Source organism: Lissotriton vulgaris, chromosome 2_1, assembly GCF_964263255.1.
Source record: "Lissotriton vulgaris chromosome 2_1, aLisVul1.2, whole genome shotgun sequence".
NCBI classification, from domain to species: domain Eukaryota; kingdom Metazoa; phylum Chordata; class Amphibia; order Caudata; family Salamandridae; genus Lissotriton; species Lissotriton vulgaris.
The window spans coordinates 1,790,530,644-1,790,543,801 of NC_141687.1; positions in this window are offsets into that span (position 1 = coordinate 1,790,530,644).

The following is a 13,158-nucleotide window of genomic DNA, read 5'->3' on the forward strand; positions in this document are numbered from 1 at the left end:
AGTTCATGACCTTGCGTGTCACGTCATTGACGTTGGACCAGGAGGTCAGGCGGTTGGCGCTGGTGGTGTTCACAGGTGAGGTGGAGTCTGGCGTAGTCGGGCGTTTGTGGTGTTGAATCTGTCATGGATGTCAGCGATCATGCGGTGGAAGAAGATGGCTAGAGAGACGCACAGTTCTCATGAGGGCAGGATGTCGTTGGCGTTAGCGATGGGGTCGGAGAGTTCCTTTACGATGCTGAAGAGCTCTTTGCTGTTGTCTGCGTTGTTATCCAGGCGGTCTTTGAAGGAGGATCTCTTGGCTAATCTGATGAGGTGGTGATGTCTGCGGGTGGCGTCCTTGTGGGCTGCGTGGTTGTCCGGTGTGCTTTCGTGGAGCCATATCCTCTCCAGTTTCCAGCATGCACGTTTGGAGGTCTAGAGCTTGTCGGTGAACCAGGTGGCTCTCTTGCTGGCATGGCTATTGGAGGGTTTCTTGGGTGGGCGAGGGTGTTGGCGCAGTCTTCAATCCGCTATCTGAGGTTGAGGGATGTGGCGTCTGTGTTTGTGGAGTCGGTGGGTGGGTTCTGGGAGAGGGTGCATGGTTGGTTTCTTGAAGGTGAAATGGATGCAGCGGTCTTCGGTCCAGTGGAGTTCGGTGGTGTGACGAAGGTGACGTGGGTGCCTGTGAAGAAGACGGGGTCCAGCTTGTGACTGGCGGCGTGGGTGGGTGTTGTGACGAGCTGTCTGAGGCCGATGTTGGCTGGGTGGCGGAGTTGGCGTCGTTGTTGTTCTCGAGGTGGAAGTTCAGGTCCTTGAGGAGGATGTAGTCCAGGGAGGCGAGTGCGGGGTGCTGGCGAGGTCGGCGATGGAGTCGCTGAACTGAGCTCGGGGTCCGGGGGGTCCGTAGATGAGTGTTCCTCTGAGGCTGGTGTTGGGGTCGGTGTGGATCTGGAAGTGCAGGTGTTTGGCGGTGTTGAGGGTGTCGTCTGCGTGGGTGGCGACCTTGAGGGTAGACATGTGGATGATGGCTATACCTTTTCCGATTCAGTTGGCGCGATTTCTGTGGGCGATCTTGTAGCCGTCAGGGATGGCTATGGCAATGTCGGGCGCCGAGGAGTCATTCCACCAGGTCTCGGTCAGGAAGGCCACGTCTGAAGCGGAGGTGTTGAGCAGATTCCAGAGCTCGACGGCGTTTTTGCGAGCCAAGCGGGTGTTATGGAGTATGCAGCGGAGGTGGTTGGGTTCAGTCCTTGGAGGTTTGGTGGTTCTGTCGCAGGCAAAGCTGCAGGTGCGGCAGGAGAAGGGTCCATGGGTCCGTTTTGGGGCGGCCTGGAAGCAGGTGTGGTTTTGGCCGGCGTTGAGTGTATGGAGGGTGCTGGCGTCATAGCGGAGTCTGGTGTTGTGGCGTTCGCTGGGTCCAGGGGTTCTGGTGTAGACGGGCTTGACTTAGGCGCGCCTTTGGAGCTCCTTTGGCGCGCCAGCGGCACACCCGCTGAGCAGCCGCGCAGTGTCCGGCATATATGGGGAGGTGGGAGGGAGGAGCAGCTGGGAGGCAGGAGCAGCGAGCGGGCAGGGGCGGGGCAGCAGGGGGCCCAGCGGTGGGGAGACACTGGCACAAAGAGCAAAATGGGGTACAAAAAGGGTGAAAATGAGTGGTACAGATCAAAAAACGGGGCACAAGGAGGGGGAGACACTGGCACAGAAGCAAGGACGGAGGAGACACACAGTCGGAGGTGCGTGGAGGGGGAGCGACCTACCAGGAGGGTCAGGGGTCGCTCGCCTCACCGCGCAGCATCCGGCATATATGGGGAGGTGGGAGGGAGGAGCAGCTGGGAGGCAGGAGGCGGGAGCAGTGAGTGGGCAGGGGCGGGGCCGCATGGGGCACAGCGGTGGGGAGACACTGGCACAGAGAGCAAAATGGGTCACAAAAAAAGGGGGGAAAATGAGTGGCACAAATTAAAAACGGGGCACAAGGAGGGAGAGACACTGGCACAGAGAGCAAAATGGGGCACAGAAAGGGAGGAAAAAGAGTGGCACAGATAAAAAAAACAGGGCACTGGCACAAATGCAAGGACGGAGGAGACTTACAAGCGGCAGCGGTAGCAGGGGCACACAATCGGAGCTGCGTGGAGGGGGAGCCACCTACCTGGAGGGTCTGGGGTCCCTCTGTCACTACCCAAGCCCTCCTCCAATCATCCAGCCAGCACCTTGTACTTATCCAATCATTCCCCCAAAACCCAAGCAGTTATAACATCATCATGCACTTTCCTTGCAGCACTCTAATCATCCAGTCACTGCCCATGTTCTCATGCAATGACCCAGGCACTAACACATGCACTGCTACAATTCCCTGAGCACTACTGATGCAGTCCAGCCATCTCCTTGTCACTACCCATGCACTCCTCCAATCACCCAGCCAGCACCATGTACTTATCCAATCACTCCACCAAAACCCAAGCACTTATAAATTTACCATGCACTCTCCTTGCAGTACTCTAATCATACAGTCAGTACCTGTGTACCTATGCAATAGCCCAGGCACTAACACATGCACTGCTACAATCCCCTGAAGACTACCCATGCAGACCTCTAACCACCTACACAATACTGATTTACTCCTCCAATTACCCAGGTAGTACTGATGCACTCCATAAATCCCTCTGTCACTACCCATGCACTCCTCTAATCACCCAGCCAGAACCATGCACTTATCCAATCATTCCGCCAAAACCCATGTAGTTATAAAATCACCATGCACTGTGTTGTAATCATATAAGTGTTCTGGTGAGTTTGACCATTCTGTCTCCATGGTAGCATCTCGTGTGAGACAGTTGTTGCTTGGAGAATTGAGTGACCAGCTGCTCGAGTTGCTGGCTGAACCAAAGAAGAAATAAAGTCTTGACACTTACCAGTGTTCGTCTTCTTAACACTGGCGATGAACGACTCTTGCCAGGGGACAAGTTGCCACCAACACCTCCCTTTTTCATCTATCTACGGATTTGCCTGCTGGTATGAGAACCATTGATGTGGATCGACTAGTGCTACGCTCATTTCCCATGCTCCTGAGGATCTACTGAGACTGCTGCTGTTTCTTCTGTCTCTCTATGTGCTTGGAGCCATAATTTATCAATTTTCTTCATTTTTGCCCTATTCCAATGGCTCTGGATGCTCGCGATCCTGCTTGTGATGCTGCTCTGCACACGTTGATGTGCATCGCCTCCATTGCATCACAAGCCGTGGCATCATGCACGTTACGCTACTGTGCTGCATGCCGCTATTTTGATTTCTGACATTGTATCAAATCTCCATGGCAGCCACTGCACAGAGCACATGCTTCACAGAACAGCGTGAAGACGGCTTCATGTAATTCCGATTATTAAGGTCCTGCTTTTTATACAACATACGGGTTCTGTGTTTCATGAGACTATCTCCTCTTACTTTTTTTATGCCATTTATGATCTGAATACAAACGCTTAGCATTTTCAAGGAGTTGACAAGTATTTACTAGTGACTTTTGTTCCTCTACACTATTTTTGCCTTTTGAAAACATACATTTGTATTTGTTTTTTCGCTTGCATCAACATTTTTATTATCCATATTGATTTATACACTATCATTATGGCTGGCACCTCTATGTGAAGTTGGACATTTTGATCTTAAAATAATCATGATCATCAGTTCCAGATGATGCTCACTGTGAAAACAGAACTGAATGGGGTGAGAATAGAGACCTCTTTGCATAACAACTGTTTGATAGGCCTATCAATTTAGTGGAGGGGACCTAGGGCCAGATGTACGACTCGGTTTACTGGTCGCAAACGGCCGATTGGTAAAATGCATTTTACCATGTACCAATCCTATTTTGTGAGTAGGTAACCTATTACCGACTTGCAAAATAGGGTTTGCGGATTGCTGCCAGCACGGGGCGAGTAAAAGGCATCCCCTTCTAATAACGAGTCACACTAGTATGTATGAATGCATACGGTAAGGGGTCCCCAACGGACCCCTTTCGCTTTGTGAATGGGGGCACCATTATTTTGTCTAAGCAGGCAGCAGTCCCACGAAGCACTGCACACACTAAAAAATTTGAAAGAACTTTTTTCATTCTCATAGCTACTCAACATATAAAAACGAAACTCTGAAACATTGGGCAACCCAACTGTTTATAGGCTGATCTCCTTTATAGACTGAATTGACAAAGGTTTTGCTAAAATATATATATATATATATATATATATATATATATATTCATGATGAAGAACTCCCGCTACTTCCAAGTGGCGAAGAACGAGAGACGGACCACTGCAATCAGGCAAGATGTTTATTTAACCATATTATTCCAGCAAGATAAAATGACGTGTTTCGGACTCGAAAGTCCTTGTAGATATATATATATATATATATATATATATATATATATATATATATATATATATATATATATATATATATATATATATATATTTATCTGTCATATATATATATATATATATATGTCACTGACCGTGTCATGAATGATGTAATATGTGACATCATCAGCAGTGGATTGCAGTAGTGCAACTAACTATATATGCGAATTTCAATGGTTTTGTGTGAGTAAAATAAGGTTTTGTAAATTCTAATCCCTAACTATAAATGGTCTATAACCTATGTTTTTTTCAGTGAATTTTCAAGGTTTTGTAAATGCTAATTCCTAACTATATATGGTCTATAACCTATGGTTTTTTTCTGTGAATTTCAATGGTTTTTTAATAGCAAATATCCAAAGCTGTCAAATGTATTCTTCTTTTAAAGGAAAAATATATTTTATATCTTTTTAATATAATTTTTTTATGCATCTACCAAACCCTGACCTCTTAATAGTGCACTGTGGTGGAAATGATTTTGGGACTATGACTGGGGTTGGTCTGGAAATGCTTTTAAAGGACACCTTTCATCAATTGATGACACTTTTTCCCCAAACTGCCTTGGTATATTCCAATATATGCCAAAGACAGAAATGGAACCGGTCCAACCAATTTTGTCCACAATTTGAGAAAGCACGGAAACATGTGAATAAATCTGTTTCTGCTTACATGAGAGACTTTAGAATGGGTTTAATATACAACAATAACTTGCGTTACAACATGCAAGACATCTACAGAGGAGATGGTGTGCACTTCTCCGATGAGGGGAATAGAATATTCCTCCTGAATTTAAAACTGTGCATTGGAACCTACTTGTAGGTACCTAAATTAGCCACAGAACCCAATAGCTCTTTTCAGAGCTACCCTACCTCTGATCATTCAAAACGTTTATCTTTTTCTAACTTTTTTCACTATTTTTCACCAAAGTACGCTCCCCGGTACGCTTACCGGTGCGCGTACCGGGCGCTCCCCCCCGGGAAATTTTTAAATTTTTTTATTTATTTTTTGCCTATATGAGCGTCCTAAGCCCCCCTCAGAAAACCTAGAGGGTCAGGAAGTGACTACCGTGCCCCCTTCTACCCATTCCCAACGTTGTTTGTCCTCCATTTTGTGTCTCGATTCTACCAAAACACAAAATGGAGGACTCCCGTAACGCTGCCGGTACGCATTCTGTCCATCACCTGTTTTGTTTGCAATTGCCGCCATAAGTGCGCTGGGGATGCTCAGACGTGGGTCCCAGGCACTCCACACCACTAGAGTCAAGCTAGCCGGGCTGATGAGAGGTGTTACCTCGAAACCGGTCCGGTCCTCGGATGCTTGATTCCGTTCTGGGAAGGACATGGCTTTTGTAGTTCGGACTGGACTGTTCCCATGGGGCACAGGGTCAGAGCTGATTTGCATATCGCCATTGTCTAACCCAGGGTGGTGTGGAGTGCAAAAAAACGATGGATTTGGGCCCAGATCTTTGGACTGGGGTGAATGTGTGACATTGATCCACATTCTGTCCATCACCTGTTTTGTTTGCAATTGCCGCCATAAGTGCGCTGGGGATGCTCAGACGTGGGTCCCAGGCACTCCACACCACTGGAGTCAAGCTAGTCGGGCTGATGAGAGGTGTTACCTCGAAACCGGTCCGGTCCTCGGATGCTTGATTCCGTTCTGGGAAGGACATGGCTTTTGTAGTTCGGACTGGACTGTTCCCATGGGGCACAGGGTCAGAGCTGATTTGCATATCGCCATTGTCAAACCCAGGGTGGTGTGGAGTGCAAAAAAACGATGGATTTGGGCCCAGATCTTTGGACTGGGGTGAATGTGTGACATTGATCCACATTCTGTCCATCACCTGTTTTGTTTGCAGGTACGTGTACCGGGGCGCGCACCGGTGAGCACTCGCTAAAAAAAGGTTGGAAAGTAATTTACAGAAAAACCACTGGAGACACTTTCATCAAATATAGAATAGGCCCTACTACATAGCAGTCTCTACCATTTACCCAAATTTGATGGAATTCCATTGCGAAAATTATGCTGTAGGCCTGACTAAATATCCTGAGGTAAATTACATGACAAAAACACATATGAAGTGTTAGAATTGACAACCAATTAAAATGTTACTTTCATTTTCTACTATTATTTCAAGACATTTGATTGGTTATGTACCTGAATATATATAAAGAAAGAGAGAGAAACACAGCCATTTTGACTACTACTTCCTGAAGTACATTTCAAGAGCATTTTCACTGACAACTTTAACTTCTTTTTCAAAGGTAAGATACAATTTCAAAAATTTGAAAGGAGAACTATGTTATGCACTTTAAATTAATTTAGGAAAACGTTTTCAGATAGTTACATACTGTCCCTCTATAAGAGTTAGTCATTGAGAAAGACTTAATTATTTAAAATATTGATTGAGTTAGGCTTCTGTGGTATAATTATGAATTTACTTAGGGTTCATCACAGGCACTTTTTAATAGTTCTACTTCCTGCCTGAAACCATGCACTGCCCAAAGTTAACTTCACTGTTAAAAACTCACAAGTACCTGTCTGAACTTAAACCCAACAGTGCCCTATCTGCACTGATATATTTATTTTTTATGCAATTTACAGCAAGAAAATGGAAGCACAGCAAAAAGAAAATACAATTTCATTTCAAATTAAGATTGAAAACAATCCTAACGAAGAAAAAGAAGAAGTAGACTTTATGGATGAAACAGTAGACCAAGAATTAATAAAATGTGCTAAAGAATGTGATTCTTGGAATGAAAAGGAGGACATACCTGATGATTTAATGTTACAAATTCTCTTAGATTTTGAAAAATCAGAACAATAAATTTAAATTTTAAAAGTTAAAATTGTTTGAGACATTATTCTTTTTAATATGAAAATTATGAAATAGTATCCAAAAAGATAAAATATAAAGTGAGACTTAAAATATACTGTACAACTTTTTTGTGTTACATAGTAAGTTTGCTCATAGTTACTTCCTTTCTCCCACTATATTATCTCCAATGTGTATTAACATCTCTTTATCATCTCCTGCCTCCATGTTCTTTCTGCTTTCCTGACAGACTATGCTATGAATTCCATATACCACAATAACTTCTGAAACAACATGCAAGATATCTACAAAGGAGACGGTGTATATTTATTTTTAGACTCTGCATTGGTACCTACATGTTGGTACTTAAATAAAAAAACAAAAAAAAATACAACAAAAAGAACAATCAATAAACATACAATATTTGAAAATTCTTTCATTCTTTTTTCCCTATATTACGCTCCCCGGACCGCTTCCCGGTGCGCGTACCGGGCGCTCCCCCCGCAAAAAAACGATAATAAAAATTCTTTTTTTTTGCCCCGCGGGGCCCTTTTAAAGCCCCCTCATCAAACCTACGGGGTCAGGGAGGATGTACTCTGCCCCCTTATGCTCATTTCCCCCTTTGTTTTGGCCACCTCTCATGTCTCGATCCTACCGAGACACAAGATGGCGGCCGCTCCGGACTGTTTAGAATGTTCACAGTCACCGGGGAGCCAATCCGCTTCTCCTCGCGAAGTCCCGTTACGCGTCAGGTACGCGAACCGGGGCGCTAACCGGGACGCTGTCACAGATATATATATTTTTTTGAACGTTAATATCTCAAAATCCATTGGAGCACATATCTTGAGACCTAGCAAAGGCACATCGGGCTACCAGTCCCTACAATTTTGTCAAGTTTCATAGAAATCCATTCAGCCGTTCGAGCTAAAAGTGAGTCCAACCGCCCTACGGAAAACTCAATGTTAAAAACACGTTTTGGGACCCCCTTTTTTCTCGGCCCCCACTTCACGAAACCCCCACAAACTTTCAGGGGACGCTCAGAAACAAAATGTGCCATTTTCCCGAAAATTTCAGCCAATTCCGTCCTTCAACGCCAAAGTTATTCAACATAGAATTTTCAGAAATCCCTATTCAAAAAAATCCTAACTATATATACCTACTGGCGACTGCCAGTAGGTAATATATATATGTATATATGATCTGAGGGATCACTATACATGCAAAACAGACCATGCTGTATATCTTCTAACATGCATATGTGGCAAAATGTACGTAGGATCAACTATTCACCCAGTACATGTCAGAGTGTTGCAACATCTCAGGGCAATAACCAATAAGGACCCAGCATACCCTGTAGCGAGACATATCCACGAAGTACATGGTGGAGATGCAAAAGGCTTAACTTACTGCGTACTGGATAATGTCCCAAAAAATCTGAGGGGAGGCAATCGCAAACTTGCATTGCGTCGTTTGGAATCACGATACATAATCTTACTTAATTCCAAAATCCCTGTAGGGCTCAATGCAGATGAAGCCTTAAATGTACATATCTAAAGCAGCGTCCGATTCCTCTTTCCTAAGTACCCTTTAACATTGGCAAACAGCACACGCGATAATGTGAAAATAATCACTTATCTTATCACATAGTCACAGTAATACCCTTGACTAGTTGGCACCAAATCACTCCCGTATGGCACATATGGCACGCAGGCAACTCCATTCCAAAGAGGAATTACCATTGAGTGGGAGAAATAACGCGCACTAGCGCAAAACGGCAAATTTTCCAAAAGCGGGAAAACTGTAATGCTGGCTTGAAAGACACTCGGGACGCTGTGATCTCTAATCGAGAGAAACAGCGGTCCCATACACTTAGAACAAAGGCTCAATAGCGCAATTAGAGGTTTTTTCAGTAGCGGTAAAAAACCCCGAGCAGACTGACACACAACGAAAAGTTCATTACTCACTCGATTCACGAGCGCCTTCTGTCACCTGCGAACTTGTTCTGCCCCTGCCAACCAGACAAACAAACCGATGTCTGAAACGGCAGAGCCCATTTGAGACTTGACATGGTCCGGGTTACCAATCAGGGGCCTCAGGGGAACACACCTCCTCAATGATAGGCCAGTGTTGCTATGACACCGCTAAACATGCATGTAAGCACTTAAAACGGAGGCTTTCTCCCGCCAGTATTATTAAATACCAATCAATGTGATATATAAAAGACAGAATGTTAAAACTATACCATTCAGGAATATGAATATATATATAAGGTGTGCCTATGCAAACAAAATAAAAAACAAAGAAATGTATTTTAAAATGCCATAATAACGAATGAACATGTACAAATTGATGGGGTGTAACATGTGATTACTATGGAAACTAATGAATGCCAATTAAGAATGACCATTATGACACATGTGAGAGTTTAAACATGTATAAAAGCGTCATTTTGTTTAGTCAGATGTTAGTGAGCAAGGCGGAGGTTGCCGCCGAAACGCGTCTGAGCAGAAGTTGATATGAAATAAAACCCTTGAACTAAGATACACGGAGTCAGCGCCTTCTTGGATGGTGAAGTTTGGTGTGGTATTAATACTAAGGGCTGGAGTCCTGAAGCCCTACGCTGACCCTCCTCGTTCTGGCTGCACTGTGTCGTAAGGACAAACCTGTGGTGAACTTTTGGAAAAGGAGAGACACACAGTGCCCCCCTGGATCTGAGATAACGAAAAGTCCAGAGAAACCTGTGAAAACACCTGAGACTGGCATCCCTGAGATTGACGGTCGCTGGAGGGCAGTCGGAGATTTCGGGTAAGCCGTGACTCGGTGCGATTAATGGGAACGGGCGGAAGGGAGTGATCCATTGGGAGAGTGAGCCTTAGTGTGGTGGAACCACACGGGCAGTGTATCTGTACAAGTGCATTATTCATTAATCAATCAACATGGCTGCTGAGTGGGAAAAGGAAAGAGAGGAGGCTGCACTGGACATATTTAATGATACAGACACAGGGAAAGGCAATAAGTCCAAACAAAATGCTCAACCTGAACCGAAAGAGAAAGATGAGACCAAGGCATTATTAAATGAATTGGAAAAACTTCGCAAAAAAGAAGTAGCCAAGTGGTGGGAAGTTAAATCACTATCCAGGTATCTAGATGTGAATAGAATACCGAGGGGATTGAGAATATTGGTGGCACCCACCTATGAAGACCCCGACCCTGAAATGCTGCAAATGTGGGCAGAAAACAGTGCCAAATCGTCTGAGAACATGTTAAAAATTCTGATAAAATTTGCAGCAAGCGACAGGGCAAAAATGATAACACGGATTGAAGAAATCCTAAAAGAACTAGATACCAAAGATAACAAGGATGAAATTGCAGAAAGAATGAAAGAAATTCAAACGAGAATAATCAAACATGAGGAAGAGATCAAAGAGAGGAAAGCAATCAAATTTCAGAGGGACAGAAATGACTATCTGAATGGGAGAATATATACCTTTGCAAAGAAGTTCGATCAAATCAGAAAACAACCCCTACAAAAAACTCAAAATGATCAAATGGGGGGGACAGGCCAAAGTGAAACCGAATTTAGTTCAGAATATGAAACTGATAACGAAAGCAATCAGGGTGCGGAAGGTCCAGCACCAACTCCAGCTGAAGAGCTAGCTTTTTTACGCCTACAACGCCTCAGAACATTGCGCCCAAGAAGTACACTGACTCAGGGAACAGGGCGAGGCACGAACAATCAGACACAAAAACAAAAACAAAAAACAGGAGACGGAAAGACAGGAGATGGGGAGCAACAGGCACAAAAAACAGAAAAACAGAAACAAAAACAAAAATACAGATCCAACAGGCGCCGATGAACATTACAGAAAAAGACAACACAGTAATAAACCTATCAAACATGGAGCTAACCAAAGATGAACTGGAAATTTTGTCACTAGGCCTGACCTATTGCAATGATACAAACTTTGATTATACACAAACGAGGATTGATCTCTTCCTTTATGTAAGAAAACTAAAACTGCAAAAGTATTTCTACAATGTCAACGCAACCACAACAGGGGCAGGATTGAGCAGTGAAACAACTAATACACTGAATGTTGAACATATGGAAACACTACAGAACCTAATTGACCTAGAAATGGAGAATGAAGGTATGAATGAGGAAATCACACCCAGTGGGGCAGCAATGAGTTCGGATATTAACATTTGGCAACCAGTGAAAACCGGTTTCAAACCAAAATCAATTTTTATGCCAACAATGCCAAAAGATGGACTGGATCTGTTTGCAGAATACGTAATAAAAGACCTGAAAGAACTCTCCATTCTAAGCACCAAGCAGAGGTATAGGAAAAATGAAGACCAGAACAGAAAATACAATGCATTAATGGAGAAAATCAAATCCAGGCCGGACATCGTAGTAAGATGGTCCGACAAAGGGGGCAATATTGTACTCTGGCCACTGGAGATGTACAATGCGGAGGCACTTGCACAATTGCAAGACAGGGAGTGCTACACAAGGATCAGTCCAACCCATTTGGTAGGTATCCAAGAGAGGTACCATAATGAACTGTATAAATGGAGAGGGGAAGGCTTACTGAGCAAGAATGAACTAGAATTCCTCAAAACAGACTATCCAGTAACAGCACAACTGTACCTAATCCCCAAGGTGCATAAAAATGAGAAAGTGCCTCCAGGAAGACCAATAATTTCAGCCATAGGAAGCCTCTTCGAGAATACGAGTGTATACATTGACCACTTTCTCCAACCAGAGGTCAAAAAACTACCAGCATATATAAAGGATACGGGTGATTTCCTAAAAAAGATATTCGATGTAAGATGGAAAGAGAACTATGTATTTTTAACATTGGATGTCCAAGGGCTGTATACCAGCATTAGACACAAAGATGGACTGAATGCCATAAGACACTTTTTGGGAAAAAGACCTATTAACCAGTACAAACACACTGCAATGATTTTGGAAATGACTGAGTGGTGTCTCACAAATAATACTTTTATTTTTGATAAATTGTTTTATAAACAGATCCAGGGTTCAGCCATGGGTACATGCTTCTCCCCCAGCTATGCGAATTTGCATATGGGCTGGTGGGAGGAGCAGGTACTGATGAACCTACACAAAGAGACATTGAAGAACAATGTAATTGTTTATAAGCGATTTATTGATGACATCTTTATTTTGTGGGAGGGGAGTGTGGAAAGTGCTAATAGCTTCACAGAACAGTTGAATGAGAACTCACTAAACCTAAAATTTACTTGCAATGCTAGTAAAGAAAGTATTCAATTTTTAGATGTGGAGCTATTTGTAGAGAATGAAAAAATACAAACACGCACGTACCGTAAGCCCACTGCGGGCAATACAATCCTCCACGCAAACAGCTTCCACCCAACACCACTAAAACAGTCGATCCCATATGCAGAATGCCTTAGGATGACTCGCAATTGCAGCACAAGGGAGGGGTTAACCAATGCCAAAACAGATCTCTTTTCAAGATTGAAAAAAAGAGGGTACACAGATGAGACATGCAAGACTGCAGAAACAAAGTGCGAATCTAAAACCCGCCTAGATTTACTATTCACAAAAGAAGTGGAGTCTGCGACAACCACCTCCGACAGACAACCACCCAGGCTAATCACAGGCTTTGATCGTCACCAAGCCAATCTTCGCAAGATACTCCGAAGACATTGGCCATTGGTTAAAAATGATTCAACCATAGGCAAAACAGTGGGTGAAAGACCACTAGTGTCCTTCAGGAAGGCAAAATCCATGCGACAACAACTGGTTTGCAATGCCCCAGAAATACCCAAACAAAAAGCCTGGTTTCAATCTCAAAAAGGTTTTAAGAAATGCATGAAATGCAAGGCCTGTGTACATGGCAAAAATACTGTCAGCATCACAGTACCCTTCCGCAAACAACCCTACACTCTGAGGGATCACTATAC